Below are 12,167 nucleotides of genomic sequence, written 5' to 3'. Positions count from 1 at the left end.
AGACAATGACTGCATTTTCCCAGGGTTGGGATCTGAGCTTACAGAAACGCGGGGCCGGCCCTTCGTTCGGCTCCGGTGCTCGGATCCTTTGTCACAGAGCCGGGCAGGGCTGTTACCTGCAGCTCCCGAGGCACGCCGTGCCGCCTGCTGCAAACCCCGGTCTCTGGCGCTTGGTGGCTTGCAGGGCTGCGAGGGCCTGTCCCCGGGTTCTGTGCTCAATGACAGAACGCTGTGCTTGCTCATCAGGTTAATTGGCCCTTTGCCTCCTTAGAGGCGATGTGCCACACCAGTTATGCTTAGCTACATAATGAACATATGCGCATGGTGTTGTTGTTGTTGTGTTCTCACATCGGTGTTCCCGGGGCAGTACTTGGCTATTGCTGACTGCAGACCCCGTGTTTTGAAGGCTGGACCTGGCTCTTTTTTGGTTACCACAAAGAAGGTGCATCCTGGCCTACCATAATATGTTGCTGAGAATAATGGGCTGGCACTGCATATCAGAAAGCTAATTCAGGAGGCACCGACCTCATCTGTGGGCCACGGTGGATACTGAGGATTTGGTGAAATAAGGAGTTAAATGCAAGAGGAGAGGAATGTATTGAGATTCTGATTTCTTTGTGAGGTGAAAGCACAGCAGAAGGGCTATGGTGCTTTTTTGTTGTTTTTTTTTCAGGAGGAAGGGTTGCAAACTTGTGCATCTCTGAGCAGTGGGATGTGACTTTAAGAGGAATGGAGGCTGCTCCGTTGCTTTCTGGATCAGGCCCAAAGCGCTAACGTGTGGGCTGATGTAACAACAAGTGAGGGGATGTCGTTCTGCCCGTGACACCCTCCCGGAGCTGATGCTTTGTTTTTGTGTTTCCGACGGGCTGAGGGATGCGGCGGGTTGTCAGCAGTGCTGCCTCAGTGGAGCTGTATGGCAGATGCAAAAGGAAAATAAATAAAAAAGCTGGTGGTTGGGAACTGTCAGAGCTGTGGTTTGTTAAGTGATGGGGATGAGATGGAAGCCTCAGCACACTGAACTTGTGGTTCCTGCAGCATGAAGGTTCAGCCGGGGCACCGGGAGGCAGGTTCTGAAGGTGACATTCCTGGCAGGATCTTCTGATTTGTGGGATCTAAGTTGATGGAAGGTGCACGGACTGAGAAACCAGGCCACGGTCTGCTTTCTTGCTCCTTGGGTTCCAGTGGGGCAGGGATCCAAAGAGGCACGGGGCTGTTTCCCATCCTCTCTGCAGGTGGGGATGGTGGACAGCTCCAGGGCTGGCAGACGGAGCCCTGTCCCGGCACAGGGACCTCAGAGGGACTCTGGGCTTTGGGAGCACCGTGGAGCAGAGGGTGTGCTGGGCCATGTGGCTCTGACCACGAACCCCCACTTTGAAGGATGGAGGCCTTGCAGGGCTGTCATCTCCCCTTCCTGGCTCCGTGCCTGGCTCTGTTTTCAGTGATTCATTCCCTTCTCATGGACTGGGATGCTGTGTGTCCTCTGCTTTCCTGCCTGCTGATGCTCCGCGTGTGCCGCAGGGTCAGGCCTGCAGTCAGAGCATCGTGGCTCTCTCCCAGGGCCAGGCTCTTGCCTGCACAGCACATTGTGGGAGCAGGTGAAGCCCTGTAGGACAATAAGGAAGTCTGAAGGAGAGGGGAGCACTGCACGGGGTGCAGGAGGTGGAGAGGGAGCATCTGTGCCAAGTTTTGGGAGGCACTTGGGGGGGTCTTGGCTGGATGGTGTCGTACTGCCCACACTGTGCTGAGATCTGGGGAGGGAAACTCTCCCTCCTGGGCCCAGTGCTGGGCACTCTGGAGGGTGAAGCTTCCCTGCCGGCAAAATGCAGAGGTCTGCAGCCTCTGCCCCTCTGCAGAGCCATGGATGAAGGAATGTTTGTGCTCCCTGGCACACGGGGAACAGCTTGGGTCTCACCACCCACATGGGCATCTTAAAACCTCTCCTGCACTGGCAGCGTTATTGTGTTTTTCATGCTGTTATATAATGACTCCTGTTATTGCTTCTCCTCCTGTCTCTTTTCTTCACGTCTTTTAGCTCCTTAATTTTGGATGGTCTCTTATTTCCTCCGCGCCTACATGCACAGATCAAGGAGGAAGATGTAGCTGCAAGGCACAGCGCTTCCTCCCAGTGCATGGCCATGTAGCACAACATCCCTGCTGGGACCACGTTGCAAGGGGGGTTATCGTCCTCACCCTCCTGGTCCTCAAGGGTCTCTTGTGCCACCATCTGCCTTCCCCTGGACATGAACTTCTGCTTCCTGTGCAAAGGAAACATCCTGCACATAGGAGAGGCCCATACTAGTGGGGATGTAATATCTTTGGTCTGTGATTTCTGGTTTCATAGGAGAACAGATGCCTCCCTGACTCCATATGCAGCAAGCTGCAAAGTAGATTTAGTACTTGTACCTCTTCTGAAGCACCTCACTGAAACACTGCAGAGTTCCAGGAGGAGTGCACAATGCGCTGTAGGATTAGGTGGCTTAGGCTGAGAGAGTAATCTGGTGGGGGCAGATCCCTGGGAGGATTTGCAGGCACAGGACCTGTTGTTGCAGCAGCAGGTACTGTGTGCGAGGTGAGGCCCTGAGCGCTTCCTTGTGAGGCAGGACAGTGCTGGGGTTGCAGCACTGCACTTGGGGACCTTGTGCTGCTGGCAGGGAATATGCTGACTCTTGGAGCTGGGCTGTGAGGAGAGGAGGGAGGACCGATTTTAAGTGCCCACAGGAAAATACAGCCCTCTGGATTATGGTGTAGGTGTTGCTGCCTGAAATAGCACTGGCAAATTTTCGGCAAGCAGCTCATGCAAAAACACCCCTCTGCTCTCCTGCAGCTCATCCCACGTGTTGCAGACAGGCAGGTGCATGGGAGGGACACGGGCTGCAGTGGGGCTCTGCCTTTATCCCAGGACAGCTGTGGAGTAGGGAGCAAGAAAGTTGAATTTTCTCACATGCTGCCCTGCTAATTAGAACTGTCTGAAACTGCTTCTCACCACCTCCAGAAAATCACACTTCCTTACGTTCATAGAGGAGCAGAAACTTGTTTCCTCCTTGCCTTGAGCTCCTGCAGATGGGGAGCAATCACTGAGCTGCAGAAGGCTTTCCCCCCTTGCACTCTTCTGCTCGCTCTCTGCTCCTGGTTCACTGGCTCAGGGGATTTTGTATGTGCATGGAGCTGGGATGGCAGGTCTTCAGGGCAGTGCAGCTCCTCATGTCCCATCTGAGGTTAAAGCATTGCTACAGGCTCAGCCATGCCCGAAAGAACCGAGTGCTCACCTCCCAGGCACGTGCTACACATGCAGCAAAGCCCAGCTGGATGTCTCAGTGCCTTTCAGAACCACTTGACTAAATAAAGCATTTCCCCAAGGATCTCTGTGAGTAACAGGAGACTAATAGTGCTCCTGCGTGGTCTCAGTCGTGCTGCTTTCTGTATTGAGGGCTTCTCCATGCACAGCCCTGGGCAGCTGCTGCTGCTCAGTGCCTTTGAGCTCTCCCAGCAGATAGCCCTTAGATATGGGCCCTGAAGCATGACGGCCTTCCTAAATCACAGGCAACACCTTGTCTTGGGTTCGGATCTGGTTCAGAAACTGGTGCACGCCCGGGAGCACAGAGGCAATAAACTCCACTGCTGGGCAGAGGGAGCCATGTTCTGAGCTCCTCGCTGGGTCTGGGCTGGGTAAAGCAAAATGCACTGTGCCCAGCAGGGCTTGGGTGCTGGCATGGAAGCTCACTCTTTCCAAAGCTGTTGACCTCTCTTTCATACCCAAACGCCCCAAAGGCAGCTCCCTTGGAACGTGATCTGTGTGCTGTGCCCTGCTCTGACCCAGAGGACCCCGGCCCTCAGCAGCAGCTCGGGGATCATGTGTAGCTCTGGAGGAAGCACATCTCCCTGGCAACTTTGGCAGCCAGGCATCTGCTCGCCTACTGACTGTGTGTGCAGCACCCAGCAGGTGCCAGCGCCTCTCAGTGCTTTCTTCTCAGGTCTGGGGGATGTGGATGTGCCCATTGCTAGAAACCTGGGGGACGGTATATTGAGCTGGCGAGGGTGGGTTAAAGATCAAAGGGGAGAGGAATTGCTGTGCTGCTTTATTTCTGCCAAATGACTGTGCTTCCTCTACCAGGCTGCTGTGGCCTCCAGTGCTGGGCTGAGTGCTGTAGAGCTGTTGGGGAAACTTCTGTCACCTCATCCTTGTGGTCCAGCTCTGTTCTGGGGAAGGGAGTGACAGTCTGAAGGGGAAAAAGCTGAGATTCACCTGAACCTGAGGTACAGGCTGAATGAAAGTGTGTGAGTCTCCAGACAGGGAAACCCAGAATGTAGTTGGGCGGGCTGAGATCGTATCTGTTCTCAGAAGACTTGAAGAGTTTTGTATGAACATTGCAGCAGATAGTGCTGAAGCTATTTAGGGAAGGGGGAAAGTTCGTGTTAGGGAAAGGAAAAGAGAACAAGAAGAGACTCAGGGGGCTGGTGGGAGGTGGGAGATGCTGCCTTGGAGACCCAGGGCACTGATGTTCAACTGAACAGGTGCCTCTTGCCTCTGTGTGTGGTGGGTTCAGTTGAGGTGACAGCCGTGTCTTGCCATTGCTGGCTGATTCTTTGTTTTCTTGTCTTTCCTGCCCTGAGGTTCTACCTGTGGGCAATTATTACTTTGAGGTATCTCTGCAATCCCAACTATGACCAGTGTGTGACCTCCTGAAACACTGCCCAGCATATGTGTGTTCTGCCTTCCCAGCACTGCCTTGATCTGTGTTGAGACTTCAGCACAGAAAGCCAGATGTTGTGTGGGTTTGCTCCTGGGCCTGGATGGCTCTGCTGATGCACACGGCAGAGCTGAGTTTGGGTCTTTGTTCTCTGCATGCAGCAGTGGGGCTGCTCATGGAGATCTGGGTTCACTTCCCATCTGTGCTACTGGCTGTAGGAGAGCTGCTTAGCATCTCCACACCATGATTCTTTGCCAGGCAGGCAGGATGCTGCTTTGCATGCTTCCTTTGCTAGTGAGCGGACAGAACCTGGCCATATATTGGATGATTTATGTACTAGTGCCGGTCACCAGCAGAAGGTGTCCTTACCCCAGTACCTGGCACTGATGGCTGTTTGGGCAGTCTGTTCATCTGCCTGTGCTGGGGGCCTTGGGTGGCCACTGAACTCTGAGCATCTCAGTCAGAAAGCAGCAGTTCCTGAAGCTGCAACATGTGAGGAGACAGTTGCTGTCAGTCCATTTTGTAGAGACTTGCAGGCTCCTGGCATCCAGGTCGCCTTTCCCCTTTGCTGTAGTAGATGGTAGTGCTGGCAGCAGGTGCTGGGCCCTTGGGGAACTTAATGATGTGCGATGGTGTGGAGTGAGGGTTTCCCAAGCTGCTGCAGAGCTGAGAAGCTTCATGGTGTGCATTATGATGGAGGACACCTGGGTGAGGCTGGCCTGCCTAATGCCTGCAGAATTCTGCACATCTGTAGCTGCTGTGCAGTCTAAATGATTCAGAATGCCTTGTGTCATTGCGTGTATGTGTCTTGAGCTGACCCTGCACGTGGACATCTGGGCCTATTTTCCCCGTCCTCTGGGGTGCTGCATGTCAATAGATGTTCCTGGAGGCCCAAACACAGACAGGCATGGCTTTGTGTGCTAGTTGACTTCTGCAGCCTTTCCAGTGAGAGAAGAGGCTCTTGCTGGCTGTTCTGAGACAGCTTATCCAGGGCCGTCCTGCCTTGAGTCTCAGGCAGTCCTTGGCCTTTCCTTCCTTCCCAGCACTGTAGGCTGCAGTGCCTTCTGCTCTGTGTCATCAGAGCAAAGCACAGAGCTCAGAGCATCACATCAGGACAGCACAGGTGCAGGGATGCAGAAGAAATCTGGCCTGTGGTGTTGACACACCTGTAGAGAAAACAGCTGAATTTGCCAAGAAAGCACATGCTGCTCTTGTAATCAAACTGGTAGCTGTGAATAGAGGTATGGACACTGCAGGAGTGAGGGTCCAGATGGTTCTCTGAGCAAGGAGGAGAGAAAATACCTTTCCATGGTGAGCTTTGTAACCGGCTGATGATCTGAGACCTGAGGCTCTCAGCAGACCTGGATGTTAGAACATCCAGGAGAGGGCCTGGTAACTCCGAGATCAGAGATCAATGAAGTGGTATCTGGCTTCAGGATGGCAGACAGGCAGATGAGAGAGTGCTGCTGGGAAACAGTGACTCTCTGAAACCTCCTAGCCTGAAGAATGGCTGTGGTAGGGCTGGATGGTGGTAGCTGTGAGCCACTCTAGCAGCTGAAGGGAGAGGGCTGCTACTCTGCTTTGCCCCCGGCACCTGTGTGGCTGTGGGTGCTGCTATGTAAGGTGGGTTCCATGAGGGTCCCATCAGCTCTTCCATAATTCAGTGCCCCTTTCTGTCACCTCATCATCAGGGAATTTCTCACCACTCTCACTTGTTCATTTCCTGCCTGATTCAGGGCAGCTCTGCAGTGCCAGGGATCCCCAGGAGACAGTGGGTGGGAAGAGTGCCACAAACCCTTGGCCTAGCAGGTAGGTGAGGTTGGCACTCTGATTTCTTTCTCATCTCGCTCCTGGTGAATTCAGTGGAGGTTTCCCCATGAAAGAGCGATGCTGGAGTCAAGCAGCCTTGGGTCTGCCTCCAGAGTGAAGACAAGAGCTGTGCCTGAGCGCCACCCATCTGCTCTGACCTTGGACTCAGGCTCTGTGTTCCCCATCTCACATTCAGCTTTATGAGTTATCTACAGTGCTGTCGTAATGGTGCATGAGGACATACACATGGGCTCTTGTGCAGCCATGTAACTGAGTCCTCAAGGGTTCCATCACTAATGATAAGCTCACTGCTTGCTTTCCTCTCATTCCCTGTGGATCTTGTCCCTTCCTCCTGAAGCTCTGCCTGTCCTTCCCTGAGGCAGGTAGGACAGGTAGGAGCCCTGCTGCTGCTTCTGGGGCTTTGCCTTCCTCCCAGTGGAGGCTGCTCAGAGTCTTTGGAGAAGCATTTAGTCACAGCAGGGTCACCCCTCACAGCTGAGCCTGCTCAGTGCAAGTGGACCCATGCAAAGGAAAGCACAATGAGAGTGGGAGAAAGAGAGAAGCCACCATGAGCTAAAGCTGAACAGTGCTGGGTGACCTTTATTGCTCTAGCAGCCTTCTTCAGAGGGAAGTGGAGGACTCTTAACATTGAGATATTGCACTTAGAAGTTCAGCAGTGTGTGTTCCCTATATCAGGAACTGCACATGTGTGTTCATGGCAGGGAAATGGGGAAGCTCTACTAATACTTTTCCCTAGAACAAGTCCCACCTGGCTCCTTATCCATCTAGCAAGGAACAGGAGAGATCTGTGTCCCCTGCTCATGGGCAGGGGAGATATTCTCCCACCCCATTGGTGGACTGTATGCTTGCAAAGCTTGCAGCAAGCCAAGCATCGCCTGCACTCCATCAGACATGGGTGTCTATAAAAAGCATCTCTGGGGTTGCAATTGGGTGTGCTGGCAGTGCCACGTGGTCTCTTGTAAGGCCTGTGTTGCTGAGCAAGTGGCATTCCACTTATTTTTGGCACTAATAGTCTTTAGTTAATACATAAATTCAGCTTAAATTCCGGATGGAAAATAAATCCCAAGTGGAGGCTCTGCTAATAAGATGACAGACACTTCGGGGAGCCGGGGCTGATTGTCAGCAGAGTGGTTGTGACTGCTGAGATCTGAGAGCAACAACATGCTCAGGCACAAGGTCCTTAAAAGTTACCACAAGTTGTCAGGCCACGTTACAGAAGAATTAGGCAGATAGCTTAGGTGAGCTCTGACTTGAACTGCTAGAGCTGAACTTGTTACAGCAAATGCTCCTGAGTCCCATGCTGTCATGGTGAGAAAAGGAAGGAGCTGGAACATCATTTTAGGTCAGCAGAGCACCCTTCTCTCTGGCACTGTGCTGGTCTGAGGTTCTCTGTTAGTGCCTCTTCTTTCTCAGTGACCCACTGCAGGTTACCCCAGCATGTTTCCTGGGCCATCCTGGGGAACCTTCACCCCATATCTGAGGGCGTCTGGGGGCTTCACTAGTGTGTCTGTTTCCTTCCAGCAGCAAGAGAGCTGGGGAGACCCAGCTGTAAAGGCCAAGCCATGGAAAGCACAGTATCTTGGAGCACTGAGCTTAGCTTTGCTCTGTTGCTTGGGGAGAAGCACCAAGAAAGGGACTTTTCTGAGGGGTACTGCAGTAGGAATGAAGATAGTTTGGGGGCCTGGGGCTGCCACTCCAGATGGGAGGCATTCTGGTGGCAGAGCTGCAAAACCCTATGGACAAGGGAAGGTCCTGGGGTGTGGGAGAGTGCCAGGTCATCCCTGTGTCTCCTGCTGGCCTGTCTCACCTTTTGCACAAAATCAGCCTCTCTTCACTCAGCACATAAACCCCTTGCAGGCAGGAGGCAGGATTTTAGTCATTTAGGTCTCAGATGGATCTTTCTGGGGAGGTTCAGGCCTCATAGTCACAGTCAGGACTGATGATGCAGCACTGTCCTCATAAAGTGGAGAGCCTGAGATCATTTCTTCCTTGCTGTTGATTTCTATCAGACCTTCCTTCCTTCTCTCCTCTGCAGTCACAATCAGAAATTCTGGCAGAGTAAGGTTTTATTCTTTTAATTTTTATTTTTAGGTTTTCTGGTCAATAATGTTGCTTTGTTTTTCTGAGCTCTTGAGGGGGGATGGAAGGCTCATTCTGGAGCTCTTTAGGGATTTGGAAGCCTTGACCAGCACTGTCAGTGAGCATCCCTAATGCACAACAGTATATAGCAAGGTCTCTGCTACAGCCTGTGGACAAGACTTAACATCCTTAAAACATTGTAGGGAAGCTGAGATGTGGGTGCCATCCTCCAGCTATCACTGGTGACCCTTTTGGTGTAGTTGAATGCTCCTGGCTCTAACCAAGGATTTGAGCTTTGTGTGCCCATCACCAAATCTGAAGCTTTCTGCATAGCTTGGGCTTATTCTGGCCTCCAGCCTGGGGATGTCCAGACTCAGATGTCCAGTCTGTTGTCACAAGACTTTGTTGTGCAACATCATCCCTCCTGGCTGGTCATCTGGCTCCTCGGTGTTAGCCGAGCATGCTGAAGCCATGTGCACAACAACCAGGCTCTGATCTACCATGCTGTGAACTTTAAGTGGAAAAGACATTGTCTGTTCCTCTTGACTTACTGGGATGAGAGGTGCAGGCTGATGAATGACACTGGTGTTGGCTCTAGTTGCTAATGGTTATGGGGAACATCCTGCTGGACCTGGGGTAGGCTGCTAGAGCAGTTTCATCTCACAGCCTCAAGGATGCCAGGATGCAGCAATGCCTGGCAAAACACAGACAGGCTTCTCCAGAAGAGCCTGGGATCTGGCAGGTGGGAGGGGTGCTGACAGCTCCTCCAGCTGCCCTCAGACTGCTGCAAAGAGTCTGCTTTCACCTTCCACTCTGCACCCAGGCTGTCAGTGAGCTGTTTGTGAACTACCCATGGTGTCTGGCAGGACTTGCCCACTCAGAAATCATAGGGCCTGGTGGTGCTGGCAGGTGGGGTTTGGGGATGCAGCTGGGCTGTACGAGAGGGCCTTACCTGAGCTGTGTAATCCATAGCCAGGCTTCTAGCTGTCAGAAGCAGTGGGGTGCATGTCTCATGTCCCAGCTGCTGAGCTCTAGCATTAGCATAGTTTTCCTTGTGTACAATAAGAGATAAGAATTGGAAGGGCTAGGAATCTACTGTCAGGTGGAAAACATCCAATTGCTGCTGTCCCCAGAGGCAGCAGCAGAGAAAACTCAGTAAGGTTCTTGCTGGAGTTTTGCCTGGTCCTGTGCTGTGCACTTAGTGCTGGGAGGGTTTCTGCTCTGCATCCTGCAGCTTTTCAGATAGCATCCTTGGGAGGAGGTCACAAGACAGGAGGAAGAACACAGTCACAACACATGTGAAGCTGTAGTAGCCAGAGGACTGCAGAGGAGAAGATGGAGATGTGGTGGGGAAACAACACGAGTCCCCAAATGATGGTAGAGGAGGGTCAGCCAATGAGTTAGCTGGTCAGAACCACAGAATGACCTGGGTTGGAAGGGACCTCAAGGATCATGAAGCTCCAACCCCCTTGCCTGGCAGGGCCACCAAACTACCACATTTACTAGATCAGGTCTTGGAGTGAGCTGGCGGGAGGACTGATGTTCAGGTTGAGCCTTAGGGGAATGTTTCTGTAGTGACCACTGTTTACTGTCTGGTGGTGCTCATAACCCAGCAAAGAAGGGATCCCAAATGCAGGTATATTCTTCAGGAAGGCAGGAGTGGTGGATGGTGTCTCAGAAGGAACTCTTCTCCACCCATGCCTATCTTCTAATCCCTTCACAGAAGAAGCTGGGTGCTGGGCAAGGTCCATCTGAACTATCTCCAAAATGGGAGAGCTGTATCCTAGCACAAGGCTGTCTGGGTGAGGTTCATGAAGGCTGAGGCCACTGCAGATCCATTCCACCCTCTGTGGCCTGCAGGAGCCTGCAGCCATAGTAGCTCCAGGCAAGTGGGAAGGTTTTCATGTGATCAGTTCTGCATGGTGATGCCTGCAGAGATTTTCCATTCCTTAGGCTCTGGAGGAAGGAGGGTGTCCCTGGGAGGGCCTGTGTCCTGCCAGCAGGCTCTGCAGAGGGAGTGCAGGACAGAGCCTGGGCTATCGCTGACTTTGGTGTTACAGGCTGCCCCTGGGCAGGAGCTGGCTCTCCATTGCATTCAGCAATGCTTGTTGGAGCTCACAACTGGAACATGCTGTCCTAGAAAACTGCATTAGTCCCAGAGTCTCTGAGGCTCTTGCTCCTGCGTAGCCACATTCAGTCCCAGTAAAGTGGGACAGGAGAGACCTGGCAGCAGCTCAGGCGTGGGGAGGAAACCACGAGGCTCTGTGCTGCTGTTGGTGTGAGCCTGGCATGGCTTCTCCCCAGATGCTTGGAAACTGTGAAGGGGAAATCAAGGTAAAGAGGATGAAGGCTGGTGACTCAAGTTCAGCCACATGGTTTTTTTTCTATGCCTGAAACTTTCTCAGGTCCTAATTAAGGACACATTAAGTGATTAGTGTCACCTGTGATTTAATAGGCAGCATCTGTCATTAATGGCAACCATGATGCTCTTCTGACATGGTTCACGTCAGCTGCAGCTCACTTTTCCAAAGTGTGGAGTAATCTACCTGTGGGGAGGTGCTTAGCTGTAACACAGCACCACTTTGTGTTGACAGGAGTTCTCAGGTTAAAATCATGTCTAGAAATAATGCATTCCCTTACAGCTGTTTCTAATAGCACAGTTGATATGGGGAAATCGGGATATTCAGAAATGGGGAAAGGAGCTCTCTGTGTTCTGCCTGTGTAGCCACCCACGTGCACACCACAAACATATTTTTAATAATCATGAGCAGTGGCTTTAGGGAAAGCTGAAACTTTCACTCTGAAATTGTTTTCTGCTCCATGTGTGGCTCCCAGGAATATCCCATGGACTTGTGTTCTGGGAGCAGGGGACTCAGTGAGAGGCATGTCTTGCAGTGCAGCATTGTCAAAGGCTTGGTGCAACTTCCATTTGGTTCCTTGTGCACCTGCTGTACAAAGTGATTTTATGTGTCTTGATTGCCAGGCTGAGGAGACAGGTCATGCAGGGATGCTGATGAGTGTCTAGCCAGTGCTCAAATACGTTCTAACAGCGGTGGGTCTGGATGCAGGCCTGGAGGCTTGTGAAGGCTCTGCCACAGTGCCACTGCTTCCATTTAACAATTTGCAGACCAGCACTGAAGCCCTCCTGATCCCCACTTTCACTTGCATGCTTTAAGCTGCAAGGAGATGAGGAACCCTGCTTAAAGCTGGCTGTATCTTCTTACATGAACAAAAGTGCTGGGAATTGCAAGAGATCTTGGAGGATTCAGACTGAGTGGGAGAAGTGATGAGCTGTGCCCTGGGATGAGGACATGTCTGGAGGGGCCAGGAAAGTCAGCACATCTAAGCAGATGTGCTACACTTCTCTGGAATCAATTGTGTGAGAGCTGCTGGGAGGTTCTGCATGTCATTCAACATCTCCCTGCAGACGAAATATTCCTCTGTAAACTCTCGTGCAAGGGGACAATTAATCTGTGAAACAGATGTGGAAGGGTGACTGGACAGCTGTAGCTAAAGTTTCTATTCATTTGCCTGGAACAAGCTGCAGCGTTTTGGCATGCAGTGCAGTGG

The 12,167-nt window shown here is 52.2% G+C and overlaps 1 protein-coding gene across 3 annotated transcripts in view; it reads left to right on the top strand.

The window, feature by feature from the left end:
* Nucleotides 1-12,167, top strand: part of NRG2 (neuregulin 2) — a 125,856-nt gene that overhangs the window by 930 nt on the left and 112,759 nt on the right. The gene's annotated exons all lie outside the window — the stretch shown is intronic.

This window comes from Coturnix japonica, chromosome 13 (assembly GCF_001577835.2).
Source record: "Coturnix japonica isolate 7356 chromosome 13, Coturnix japonica 2.1, whole genome shotgun sequence".
NCBI classification, from domain to species: domain Eukaryota; kingdom Metazoa; phylum Chordata; class Aves; order Galliformes; family Phasianidae; genus Coturnix; species Coturnix japonica.
This window is presented reverse-complemented; position numbering and strand designations above follow the sequence as displayed.